Genomic DNA, 8,599 nt, shown 5'->3' on the forward strand with positions numbered 1-8,599 from the left:
CGAACTCGCCAGCCCGGCTGGAAGGTAAAGCGGCGGGCCGTTGCCTAGGCAACGGAGAGAGCGCTGCAGGGCCGAGAAGGGAGGCGGGGGTAGGCCGGGGAGCGATGGAGCCGCTGAAGCGGCGTCGCTCTGGATGGGAACCTTGCACGGCGGCGAGGGTGGCCGCCGCTGCCCCGCCATCACCGGGGGCGAGGGGCCACGTTTAACTCTCGAGAGCTCCTCCGCACGGTGACCGTCGCTCCATTTCTTCCTCTTGTCCCGGGCGCTGTGGCCCTTTGCACGCAGGAACGACGGTGAGACTGAGGGGGGGGTGGCGAGCATGTGGGCTGTCTTGTGGGGGCGGCAGTTCTGTGGGGGAGAGCGGAGAAGTTGATCTCTCAAGGAGCCTGAGGGACGAGGCTGGGCAGCGCGGGGGGATTCTCCCTCTTTGCGCTGAGGGGACCCCGGGGAAGGAGGGGGGGGGCGCGGGTTGCACGAAGAAACGGTGGCCGCCAGCCTGGCCGGCTTTCAAAAGCGGGGAGAGCTAATGCCTGGGATTTAGGCAACAGGATGCGCGGGGCTGGGAAGCTGGAGTGGGCGAGTGCTATTTCTGTTTCGCTCCGGTCCTCCTTGCCAGCGGCTTCCCAGAGACATCTGGCCCGCTCGCTTCTGTGGGAGGCAGGATGGGCGAGAAGACGGACGGGCCTTTGATCGGAGGCAGCAGGGCGCTCGCCCCGGCTCAGACGCCGGAGAGGGGCCCTTGGTGGGAGGCTCCTGGCTTCCAATGACTCTCGGCCAGAGAGGTTCGGTGGGGATTGCCATGATTATCCCACCCACACCAGACTCTCCTGCGCTGGGTAGCATCCACGTTTATTAAAATAAGTGATAATAAAAACACTCCTATGTTGTGTTTAGACATAGAAAGAAACGAATGATGCTCCCCTGCATAGAAGGGCCACTTTCCGTATCATCAGGGGAATTAGATTGTCCTCATAAAACGGTTATCCCTTGTTAAACCAAACCAATTTGGGGGATTATCCCAATTTTCTGGCTTTATATAATACAGTGGTTCTCAACCTTTTTAATGCCGTGACCCCAACTGGTCATAAGTCAAGGACTAAACTGGTCGTACGTCAAGGACTAAACCGGTCGTAAGTCGAGGACTAAACCGGTCGTAAGTTGAGGACTACCCAACTGGTCGTAAGTCGAGGACTTTCCCTGCCCGGGAGTGCCGCACATGCGTGGTTCCGCCCCCTGCGCCGGCCGAGGCATAGCTGGCAAGCGGCAGAGAAGGAACAGGCCGACCACCAGCTGGCCCAGCCCAAGGGAGGTAAGGCACCCGCCGGAAAAGGGGAAAAAAATGGCGGACAAAAAAAAATGGCGGACAAAAAAAATGGCGGACAGCCTTGCTTGGCGACCCCCATGAAATGGTCGATCGACCCCAAATGGGGTCCCGACCCACAGGTTGAGAACCACTGATATAATACATAACCCAAATTAATTTTGTGGACTGTTTTTGTGATCCAGTCTGTCATATGAACGGATCCCAGCTAAAAAAAGAAATTATAGTTTTTCACCTTCTATAGCTCAAGAGAATGAACAACAGGACTACTAAGGGTGATCTTCAATCCTCAGTGCTATTTTCTGTCATTTGTCTACTCTAAACCGATCTAACTTCAAGAAGATCCAACTTGGAGTTAAAGAAAACTCTTCTTCATTAATATTTGCTACATTTAACTGTATCTGCTGCATTTAAATGTTTGCTGAATTCAACTGTTGTCTTCCTGTTTTGATTCTTTTAGCTGTTACTGTTAGGTTTTGTACTTTCTGAGGGCATCTGTCAAGTGAAATAATGAATTATAGTAAAAGACTAAAATCCTGTTGTGCTTCCTTGGAATAATAGGTTTGTTGCCAAGAATATCTCTATAGGACTGCAATGTAGACCTCTTAAAGAGATTGTTAATATTATTTATCATCTGCAAACTCTGGTCTGTAAATATGTGTAAATTCAGCAACTACACTAAGATCAACATGTGATGGTTGGGAGCAAGTGGGTTTCTTTGCCAGAAACACTGGCATTCAGTTGATAAAATAGGATTTTTTTGTTTTGGTTCAATAATTCTCTTCTGTTGCTGTGGCTTTACTTGTATGATGAAACTGTTGGCAAACATATATGATCTTTCAGCTACTTTTTCTATCCCATATACTTAAGCCTTCATTGCATAAAGATTTCCTTACCCTATTCTTTGAATGAATACTCTAATTCAAATTTTTTGTGGTGTTGGAAGAAACACTTTGGTTCTGGTTATCTGGGAACTGTGTGCTCCAAGTTGAATTTGTGAATTCAGATCAGGAAGAGCTGCTCCATATTTTTCCTCCTAGAGAGGAATGAAAATGAGGAACCAGGTCTTTTGTGTGGTTGCCCCATCTTATAAATAGTTTGCCTCCTCAGTCTTTAGGAAAAATGAAAATGACACCTTTTCATGCCATTTTTGATGTTTAAAGGGGAATTTGACATGACTAAAACCTGTCATTCACACTATTCATTGCCCCTTCTTGTTCTTTCTAGGTCATTTTTTTTGGGGGGGGGGATATTATGTTACTTGCAGGCTGTGGGATATAATTTTATGTCAGAGAGAAGCCTAGTGTTCCAGATCTCGTTTACACAACATTTATGTTAATTCATGATATTCCTAGCCTTCTTGCTAGCATTTATAGAAAAAGGCTATGCAGATGCCAATTAAGAGTGAGCTTGAGATTTTAATTGTGTAGGAAGTTCATATCAGAAGTAGCTTTTTGATAGCAGGTCACTCAGGCGTTGTGGAACATTTTAAAGTTGGCAGCTAACTACAGTATCTGATGACATTAAAGATGAAGCTGGCATATATCTGTCTAAAGCTGCAACTACTATTCATTAATATATTAAAATTAAGCAAGAAATTAATTTAACCCCAAATCCAGCATTACTTGAACATTTGGTAAATTTCATTGATATGTAAAATATTTTTTCGAAAAGTTAGTGATTTTCTGTTTCCACCTGATATGCATTCACACATTTCATTAGAAAACGAAGGAAAGCCTAGAAAAGGAAAGATTTGGAACAAATCTTTATATAAATCAACAAGTGTGTGATGCAGCATTAGTAGCAAATGCCTAACACCTGTCAGCCATTTGCAGAGCATCCTGATGTTGAAAATAATATGTTTTTCCATATATGGTGGGTGCAATCAGAAAATTTAAAATTTGTTTATATATAGTAGATATTAATACTACTGATCTAGTACAAAGTTCATTTAGATGAATGGAGAAATTTACATCTATAGCTATCAATCACGTTTCTGTTGAATCTTTCCCCTATTTCCATCAACTTATTAAATAATTAGAAGAAATAATTAGAAGGAATCAAGATGTAACAGCAAAGTGTAATTTCATTTTAGGCAGTCAGGATGAATGGAGCAAGATATACAATTTGACAAGGTGATTTATACTACCATTTTATGCTATTTCTTTAGTAGGGATCACTTATTTTAGTTATTTTACTTTAGGTTTACATATTAAAATTTATAGTAAAATATTTACTATATATATATATTTTACATCGTGGTCACCACGATGTAAAAAAGATGCTGAGACTCTAGAAAGAGTACAGAGAAGAGCAACAAAGATGATTAGGGGACTGGAGGCTAAAACATATAATGAACGGTTGCTGGAATTGGGTATGTCTAGTTTAACAAACAGAAGGACGAGGGGGGACATGATAGCAGTGTTCCAATATCTCAGGGGCTGCCACAAAGAAGAGGGAGTCAAGCTATTCTCCAAGGCGCCTAAAGGCAGGACGAGAAGCAACGGATGGAAACTGATCAAGGAGAGAAGCAACTTAGAACTAAGGAGAAACTTCCTGACAGTTAGAACAATTAACCAGTGGAATAACCTGCTTCCAGAAGTGGTGAATGCTCCAACACTGGAAGTTTTTAAGAAGAGACTGGACAGCCGTTTGTCTGAAATGGTGTAGGGTTCCTGCCTGGGCAGGGGGTTGGACTCGATGACCTCCAAGGTCCCTTCCAACTTTATTATTATTATTATTATTATTATTATTATTATTATTATTATTATTATTATTATTATTATTAATTAATGTAATTTATAACAACACCTATATCTTTTTAGTTATTTTCTTTCCCTAAATGTCAATTGAAATTTAGTTATTCCAAGGTTATATTTTATTTAATTTGTATAATTTTACAACAAAAATTAGAAATGAGTCTCCCACTTCATAGAGGCTATTTGACAAAACAGGATGTGTTTAATTATTACATATGAAAACAGCATATTATCTTATATGCTACAACTAGTTAGATGCTATGTAGTGATGATACATGTGGATTAACATTATCTAATATTTAATAGGTCTCCAAATTTGTTACCTACTTTAAGCTTTCATTACTACTTATATCATTTATTTGTCCTGTTTCTATTGAATGAATACAATATATTGTACAGATATTCACTTTAATGTAATTAATAAATTAAAGTTTAAGTATTAGACATTGGAGAGAATTTGCAAGGATATTTATTATTTACAGTTTTTTATTTCCCTAAACAATGCTTTTCAATTGAAGATTTTGTAATTAAGTACAGTATATTTTTTCTTAAATAACATATTGTTGTACAAAAAGTCTCAGACATTAATACATACAATTCAGAAATAATTTCTACAATTGTTAAATAATTTCTACAATTGGATATATCAAATTGGAAATAACTTTTTTCTGTATGCACAGAAAAAGGGTTGAATGGCTTGGTTCCAGATGATAATGTATATACGATAAGTACATTGCCTCTTAATACCAGCAGAGAATGAATTTGCTCAGTAACAGCCTATTAATTAAGTTTAGTAATGACTGTTTATAAGACAGAAATATTTGTACTGGAGACAGAAACAGTTGGCACAGTTTTGTTTCTTTCAAGACTAGCTTCCAGGCAAGTCAGTTATTTATATGTTTCAAAACTTTAATATTTAATCTAATTTTCTGTGTGAAAAGTAAAGTGTTAGTACATCATCTGGTTGAGAAATCAATAGCTTAATAATTGTTTCTACTTATATTAGCTGAGCTATATTTTGGGTATTTTTGTAAAATGGGGAAAGCATATGAAATTTGTCTGGTCTTTGAAAAAGTTCAACTCTATCTACTATGAAGTAGTTCAGAGAATTTGCAATTGTTGAAGGTCTACATATTCTTTGAAATATAATATCCAGATGTTCAAAGTACAGCAGTAAATTTACCTTAGAACCATTTGATGGATTGCAATTGTCAGAAGGTTGAATAATTCTTCCTGCAAAAATGAGGCTGCTTACTTCTATCATAGCAATTGAGAAGATGTATTGCACTAATACTAGAATCATCTCAAGTGAAATGTTTAATGTTAAAAACTAGTATGACATTTAAATTTACTGAATTTCTCAAACGGTTTGGCAATTTAAATAGGAAAATATTGGCTATATTATTGAATACAGTAGGAAAGTGCTTCTATGCTTTCGTTAGGAAAAATATTTTTAAAAACTGACAAAAATATGCAGAATAATATACTGCATATACATGATGGTAATAAACTTATTTAGTACTAGCTGTACCCAGCCACGCGTTGCTGTGGCTCAGTCTGGTAAAAGCGTGTGTTGCTTTTACATCCAACAGATGGCGCTGTTTTTCAAAAACATGTTTTTACCTGTCACAGGTGTGACATCTATATAATATAGGTACATAAAAACACGCGCGTATTCGAGTGCAACGTTCTGTGAAAATTTCAAAGCAATCGGTGAAGAACTTTCGGAGATTTAAGATTTTGAACAAACAAACATTTACATTTTTATTTATATAGATTGTGGTTTACTTTTGTTAAACAAGAATAATTGCTTACAATGGTGCATTTTTATTTATCTTAAATATATCCTTTTCATAGCAGTTTTATTTATAACAATTTTATCCTTTTCTTAGCAGTTGATAAACTGTTTTAAAACTGATAATGCATGTCAAAATGCAAGTGAATCTATAAATCTGGATTCACATATCACATGCTAAGTAAAAAAATGGTTGATTTGATTTTGGCTCAGTATGATCTTGTATGAACTTATTGTCAGTAAACCATGATTAATGTGATGTTAAGCCAGCTCTGCCTTTTTTCTTCCTATTGCCTATATTTTGATTCTCAAATATATTTATTTTTATTTATTAAATTAATTTATATTACTACCCATCTCATGAATGTGGTTCTGGGGTGCTAAAAACATGTTAAAAGTAATTTAGGGTAAGTATATATAATGGTCACTGAAGGCAAACCCAGACAAAACAGTTGACAGAAAGCTGTCATATGATATAGGCTGAGAGGAGAGGTCTAGGTAACACTAGTTAAGATACATTTATATATTTTTCTACCAATTTGAAAATCTGTATTAGAAAATATACATAGTGTTATCTATTCACTTTCCCTGGTGAGTTCTTTAAAATATTGTTAGTGTATTTAACTATCTATTTACCTGAATTGATCATACAGGCCAGCTTTTCCTCATAGTCCAAATATGGTGGGTTACAATTTCCAAGAATTCTTACTGCAAATTTTGACTGCTATAGAAGGATACTTGCTAGATTGGGGGAGTTGAGATAAATAAATAAAATGTATAATTGACAGATTATTTTATTCCCATAGTATATTAAACCCATGATAATATTTCTGGAGCATGTTTTGCTTCCATGACATTGACTGCTTTCCTTATTGAGATCTGTCAAAGCTGTATCTTTCTGAAAGTATTAGGCAATTATAGGCAGTCGTGCACTGACATGAGAGAGAAATCTCTATGTTGTATATCTAAATTGATTTTTGTAATTTATTAAATTTCATTTATCAAGCGGTGTGGTAACCTAGAGGTGAAGATGCTCACCTCCCACTCGGAAGGCTGAGAGTTCAACCGTAGGCAGTGGCAGATGTTTATCGGGGCACAAAGAGAAAATATCTGCTGCAAACTCTGTGTAGGCGTCAAGAAAGACTTCTGGCCAGTAAACACTCAGCTCCATTCAGTCACCCAACTCCACCCTGAATAAAGGGATTAAAGGGTCATAAAAAGAAAACAAAATTAAATTGCATTAATATTTTCTTGTTGGTAGCTTTAATTTGTTCTTTAGAGCAATGAATGAAGGTATACTTTGTTATAAAATACTTACATAGTCTAAAACTGTTCATTGTCTTTTCAGGTTTTAAAAAGTGTATTAAAATAAATTGGGAAAAAGGAATAACATAGTTATGATATACATTACTTTGCATTGCAGTATCCTAACTGCCTCATGACCAGCGATATCAATAGGGTAATTAGTATTAACATACAGGTAGTCCTTGACTTATGACCACAATTGAGCCCAACATTTCTTTTGCTGAGCAAGACAGTTGTTAAGTGAGTTTTGCCCCATTTTACAACTTTTTTTGCCACAGTTAAATAAATTACTACAGTTAAGTTAGTAACATTACTGGATTCCCCATTGACTTTGCTTCTCAAAAAGTCGCAAAAGATGATCACTTGGCCCCAGGACACTGCAACGGTCATAAATATGCGTCAGTTGCCAAGTGCTTGAATTGTGATTATATGACCATGAAAATGCTGCAGTGGTTGTAAATTTTAAAAATGGTCCTAAATCACTTTTTTCAGTGCCATTGTAACTTTGAATGATCACTAAACAAACTGTTGTAAATCGAGGACTACCTGTTGTCTGTAATAATCCTATTGCATGTGTTTAATGTAGAACTTAAATAGAAGGCTAAACAACTTTCCATTTACTTCCATTTATTTCAAAGCCATAAAGGCCTGGTCTAAGAAGGTAACAAATGAATGGTTAATTATTAAGGAAGTAGAATTAGCAGATAGCAAAAAGAAAGGGAGGGAAGAAGGGAGGAAAAAAGGAAAGAAGAGACATTGTAGATTTTGTAGATTTGAGCTCTGATTTAACCATTACATATATCATTGCTATTGTTTAAAAATATTTTTTCCCAAATTTGAAAGCCCAATTTGAAAGTAAATATATTTTGGGTTGAATTAAGTGACTGAATCTATGTAATCTTATTGGCAACATTATAGAAGTTTACTATTGTTGTCTTTTGAGATGTTTTAAATTGTTTTATTTAACTGATTGTTTTATTTAACTAACTTGATATCTGACACAAACTAGGCTTCTTACTTACAGTACATATACTTATCTTCTATTTTGGAAAAGTTCGGAAAGTTAACCTTTTGGTACAGAAAAGGATAGATTCAATAGGATTAATATCACAGTGACTTCAGATTATAACTGATACTTTATGGAGAGCGAAATGGATTTTGGGGTCAAGCAAAAACATTTAGCTTAGGTACATCTTCCAGAAAAACAAATGCTAAGATCAAATATATTCAATTAAATGCCAGGAAACTCAGATATAAAGAAAGTTGAATTGAGTAACAAGATAGTGAAAGTGTTAACAGCAAGAATGCTAACTAGAGTAGCTAAGAAATAACAAATATTACTGGAAACTAATGGCTAGCTTTAGATTGTGGCTAGAAGAATATCATGGTTTCAGATATAGCCCTTTGTTTCAATTCAAA

Source organism: Protobothrops mucrosquamatus, unplaced genomic scaffold, assembly GCF_001527695.2.
Source record: "Protobothrops mucrosquamatus isolate PMUCROS unplaced genomic scaffold, P.Mucros_1.0 scaffold549, whole genome shotgun sequence".
Taxonomy (NCBI): domain Eukaryota; kingdom Metazoa; phylum Chordata; class Lepidosauria; order Squamata; family Viperidae; genus Protobothrops; species Protobothrops mucrosquamatus.